This window comes from Elaeis guineensis, chromosome 9 (assembly GCF_000442705.2).
Source record: "Elaeis guineensis isolate ETL-2024a chromosome 9, EG11, whole genome shotgun sequence".
Lineage (NCBI taxonomy): Eukaryota > Viridiplantae > Streptophyta > Magnoliopsida > Arecales > Arecaceae > Elaeis > Elaeis guineensis.
Window position 1 is genome coordinate 77870731 of NC_026001.2, and position 6000 is coordinate 77876730.

Below are 6000 nucleotides of genomic sequence, written 5' to 3' on the forward strand. Positions count from 1 at the left end.
TAGTGAGTCAGCTCGACTCTGAGACTAAGTTGACTTGACTCTGAGTTGAGTCTACTTGCCTGTGATGAACAGAAACTGTAAATCTCAGCTTGTAGAATTGAGTCAGCTTATCTGTAAATGAGTCGACTCACCAAGCTCTCGAGTCAACTCCAACCAAAATGAGTCGACTCACTAGGGACTCAAGTTGATTCGAACAGAAATTGAGTCGATTTGATAGGTGTGCCAGCCACAGTTTCAGAATTTCATGCAAGTAGATCCTAGGGTTTTAGATCTAGGGTTTTGTAGAAAATTAAGTTTTAGATCATTTGTATACAAACTATATATCATATATATATCACAAGCGGCACCTCTACATGCCATAAGAGAATCCATCGACTAGACAAGATAAAAACTTTAATCCCTACTTCCTCCTATGATCGGACAGCCATGGTGATGTACCCATTTCGAGTACTAGGCTACTAAGATATCTAATCTAACATATCACATATGTAATAGATTAATTTCATATCTATAAATAAAAATTCAGATCTATGCATGTCAAAAATAATCTGGCTCTGATACCACTGTTAGAATGTAGGGTAGCTACATGCATGTATATCAAAATAATTTTGAATTAATAAAACAATGGAAGACATCTAGATTAAACTCCTTTAAACTAGCATGCATCATATCTAATCTGTTAACAACCCATGCCTGGATCCATGACATGCATAATCTAAAAATTAAAATATATTAGAGATCAGATCTTAATACCTTGCATGGGTCAAAATTCACTACAGCCGATGATCCATGGATATGAAAAGGTTTCTCGAGCTACATAGTTGTCTGGCCTCCATAGATATCCACATGAAGCTTCGATCTGATCAAAGGTATGATGATCTTCCCGAGATGCTAGCTCTTTTATAGAGATCTTCTCTTGATGGCTAGTTTGACTCCTTCTTCAGATCTCATAGACTCTTTAGAGATGAAGGAGAAGTGGAGGAAGAAGAGGTGGATGAGTAGGAACTAAAGAATACTTTCTCTCTTCCCTTATGATCCCAACGGCCAACCTAGAAACCATAGGATTTCTTCATGGCAGATGAAGTTGCCCACACCCTAGCGCATGCTCCAACTCTCTTTTCTTTAATAAAAATATGATGGCATGCCCAAAAGGAAGGCCCTTTAAAAGATGGTGTCCAAAGAGGTTGGGATGAGAACAACTTCTTATCCAGATAAAGATCAAGTTTCAAAATTGAATTCAAAACTGAAACCAACTTGATTTTCATCAAGAGGGGATAAAGGAGTGGGCAACAACACTCTTTTGGCATTCAAATCTCCACACCAAAATTAAGTTTGCATGAGGAGTTTCCATAGGGACTTGGGTAGTTGGCGCATGGAATGAGTCCAATTTAATTTAGGACTCAGCGTTCTTTCAATTTGGGCCAAACCAAATTTCATTAGTTAGACTCAAATAGATGAATGAACCTAATTAAATTAGGTATCAAATTAGATCCTAATCCAATTAAGATTTAATTGAACTCAAGTCTCGATCAAATCAAAAATCGAATTCTCTTGCAATTGAGTTATCTCATAACTCAATCAGGCCAAACCCAATCCAAGTCAAACTGAATCCAATTCAATTAGACTTCATCCAAACTTTAATTCTAAATCAAATTGAGCCAATTAATCCTTCAATAATTTATGAATTATTTTACTACAATTTTTGCATAAGGTTAATCATCAATCACATTGATAATTATACCCATCTACATTGATCAACCATTTGATCAGATAAGAATTTTTTTTTTGTGTGAACCCATAGGTTCTATTTTGTCTAATAGTGAGATATACTATGATCTCTATAACAACACTATTGAAACTCTTTTTGAAAGATTGAAATAGTTTCAACTCTACCCATCGAGGGTCACCGATCATCAAGACGATGCTCGATGAGTTTCATAATCTACCAGTGATATTTACCATTTGAAGGGAAGTATGGTGGGTGATGTGCATTTTTAAAATTTTATAGTGGAACATATATAGATTAAATAATTTAATCTATAATGCATGCATAGATCAAATCTAAATCACCATACAGGATCTATGACATGAATTAGTATGCATGTATGTACATTTGAAATCTAAAATTTAGCAAGTATAGGACATATCTAATCTATATTTAGATCATATCTAAATATTAATTGAATACAAAACTTCATACCTGAGTGCGGATAGTAGATCACCGCATCCAAAATCTGTGGTAGATAGTTCTTCATGATGCTTGACAGCTGCACATGCATCCGATCTCTACAGGTATCCACACGAAGTCCTCGTGCTGATCGATCTTTCCAGGAGTGCTAGCTCGCAAAGATACTATCTTTCGACTGATCTAAGAGAAACATGATAAAATTGAAGAATAAGAAGACCCTCTCTTTTTTCTTTCTGAATCCATGCATCTGATCTCTACAATAGAGATCAAGAGAAGAACCTTTTCTTCTTAATTTTTTATGCATAAGAGAGAACCTTTCTCTCTTCCTTTCATGCCCTTAAGAAGAACTTTTCTTCTCTTATTTTTTATGATAAAAATCATATCTAATCTAATTTCTCATACTAAAAATCATATAAAATCTTAAGATCTAAAAAAATCTAAAAGAGGGATCCAAGAGAAGAACCATTTTTCTCTCTTCTTCTCTCTTTTTCTTCTTGATCTAGAACTCTAGAGATCTCCAAATGCCCAATTAGATTTTTTTGATATTTTTTCTCTAAATTTTTATATTAAAAATTAGATCTAATCTAATTTTTATCTAGAAAAAAATAAAAAAATAAATTAAAAGAAGAACTCCTTCTTCAAGGCTGCGCACAAGAAAGAAGATCCATCTTCTTCTTTGATCTAAAACTTCAAGAAGTTTCAAATCCCAACCAGATTTTTTTTGATATTTCTCCTCTAGATTTACATATTAAAAATTAGATCTAATCTAATTTTTATCTTAAAAAAAATAAAAAAAATCTAAAAGAAGAACTCCTTCTTCAAGGCTGTGCACAAGAAAGAAGACCCATCTTCTTCCTTGACTTTCTCTCATTGGGAAGAACTTTTCTTCTCAAATTTTTTATTGTAAAACCAGCAGAGAACCCTCTCTTTGATGCCCAAAAATTAGCAACAAAGCCTCATAAAAATTTTTAAGAAGAAGAGGAGAAGAGAGGGTAGGCGTGAGGAGTTTGGGGCGTCCAAGAGCCTTACGCCTCCTTTTTCTTCACGAAAGAAAGAAAAGGGGTGTAGCTCATATTGGGCCACGAGGAATTTTTTTTTATGGTAAAAGGTTGTGGGGGATGAGGAATAAATGGCACATGGGGTGTTTCAAGTTGGTTGAGTCCCATTCCAAATAGGATTCAAGATCTTGGTCAAATTCTAACTAATTCTTAGATCCAATTCTAACTAACTTAGGAATTAGTTAAACAAACAAACTAATTGGATCCTAGCCCAATTATTAGGCTCCAACTTAATTTATAATTAGTTAGATTAAAATCTCATTGATCCAGGGATTGATTCTTGATGGATATCAGGGAAGCTATTTGAGAGTAGGGCTTGATCCAATCAAACCTATTATCCAATAGGATTTGATCCAATCAAAGCCTATATCAAACTAATCCCATTAACTTGATTTTGGATCTCTAAGATAAATTGAAACAAGCTCTATTATACAATAGGACTGCATCCAATCAATCTAAAGCCTATAAAAAAATAATTGAATCATATTCATGCATCCCTGAAAATCAATTAGAACAAACCTTATTATTTAATAGGGATGCATCCAATCAATCCAAAATTAATTTAATTAAATCCAATTTAATTAGATCTAATTCAATCTCTATTGTTCAATCAAATTGAGTTAATTAATAATCATATTATTAATTAATTATTCTTCTAATTTACTAATCATTAGTAAATAATTTATTGTAATGTTTGTATAGGATTAATCATTAATCAAATTGATAATTAAACCTTCCAACGATTCATAATCATTGATCAGTCATTTGATCAGACAGGTACTTCTATATGTGTGACTGTTGCTCCTAGATTGATTTTGATAACTACAAAATAGTTTGAAGGGATACAAATATTTTTTATTTGAAAAAGACCTTATGCTCTACAGGGGCAAAATCGTAATTTCATCAAAACTCTGATTTGATAGCATCATCGTGTAGAACAAATGATATGTAATCTATTGGTGAAAGTTTCATGGTTTTTGGACTTATATTTTTGGAGTTATGAAGGTTTGAAGTTCATGAGTCGACTCATGAGTCAACTCATGAAACTATGAGCTGATTGGCACGCAAAGATTAGCCATGGCACGCTGGTTTTCTGGCTTGGCACGACCTGTGAGTCGACTCATGAGTCGACCCACAAGGCATGAGTCGACTCATGAGTCGACTTCTGCTGTTTTGGGCCAAGAAAATCCAGAAACCAAATCTCTGGACTTTGCAACAGAGGTCGACTCATGAGTCGACCCCTGAGGCATGAGTCGACTCATGAGTCGACTCATATGACAGAATTTGCCTGTAACGGCTAGTTTTTGGCCAGATTTGGTTGCTTTTTAATGCTGCTTTTTGTGCTCTAACGGCTCTTTTTCTGCCTAGTTTGTTTTCCCTTGTCTCTTAAGGCTATAAAAGGTTTCAAAAGGTGGAAAACAAAAAGGAGAGAGATCAAAAATATCCAAGAGGCATTCAAGTGATTTGAAAAGAGAAAATCAAGAGCATTCAAGAGGGCATTCAAGTGCATTCAAGAGAGGGTTTCTCAAGCCAACTTCTCAATCTCATTCAAGAGCTCATTTAAAGCCTTCAAGAAGCCTTCAATCAAAGCTCACCAACTCCTCAAGCTTTTATTCCTTTTCTCATCCATTTTGAGGAAATCAAAGAAGGGCTTCTTCATTTGAGTAAAGCGTATTTATTGTTATATTCGCTCACTTAAGGAGCTATTCTTGTACTTATTTGTGCTCTAAACTGATTTTATCTTGTGAGTAATTGTTTTTGTTTTGGAGGGTTTCCAAAACAAGGAAAGGTTGATCCGAACCTGAAATCGGAGTGTATTGGGTCGGCTTGTACCTGGGAAACAAGTGGACTAGCTTGGGATAGCTAGTGTCGGAGTTTCCGACGGTTGTATTCGGGTTGAATACAAAGTATAGTGGATTGGAATTCCAAGTAGGAGCTTGGGGAGTGGATGTAGGTGCAAGGTTGGCACCGAACCACTATAAATCATTGTGTTTGTGGCATGCCTTATTGTTTCTCTTTAATTCTTCATTATATCCTTGCATTCTTGTTTTAAGTAATTAATCTCAAACTAAAGTCTCTCTCCTCATTCATCAAGCTTTTGATATATAATTTTTACAAGTAATTAGTTAAGTCCAAAATTTTTAAAACCCAATTCACCCCCCCTCTTGGGTTGCATAGCTGGGCAACAAGTGGTATCAGAGCCCGGTGCTCTAGCCCTTCTTTGATCTAACAATCAAAGAGCCAAAGATCTATGGCAACCCACGTCGGCACTTCTCTAGCCGAGGGGCAATCCACCAACCGACCTCCACTTTTCAATGGGTCTAATTACACCTATTGGAAAGCTCAGATGAAGATATTCATACAAGCACTAGACTATGATATGTGGAGTATCATAGTGAACGGTCCTCACACACCCACCAAGATAATAGATGGTGAGGAGTCAACCAAACCCGAAAGAGAATGGGATGAGGTTGATAAGAAATTGGCACAGTTAAATGCTAAAGCTATGAATGTTCTTTATTGTTCACTTGATGCAAATGAATTTAATCGCATTTCTACCTGTGCATCTGCTAAAGAAATATGGGATAGGTTAGAAGTAACCCATGAGGGAACAAATCAAGTAAAGGAGTCTAAAATAAACATGCTTGTACATAAATATGAGTTATTTAAAATGGAGCATGATGAGTCCATAACTGCTATGTTTACTCGCTTTACTGACATAATTAATGGTTTGAAGAGTCTTGGCAAATCTTA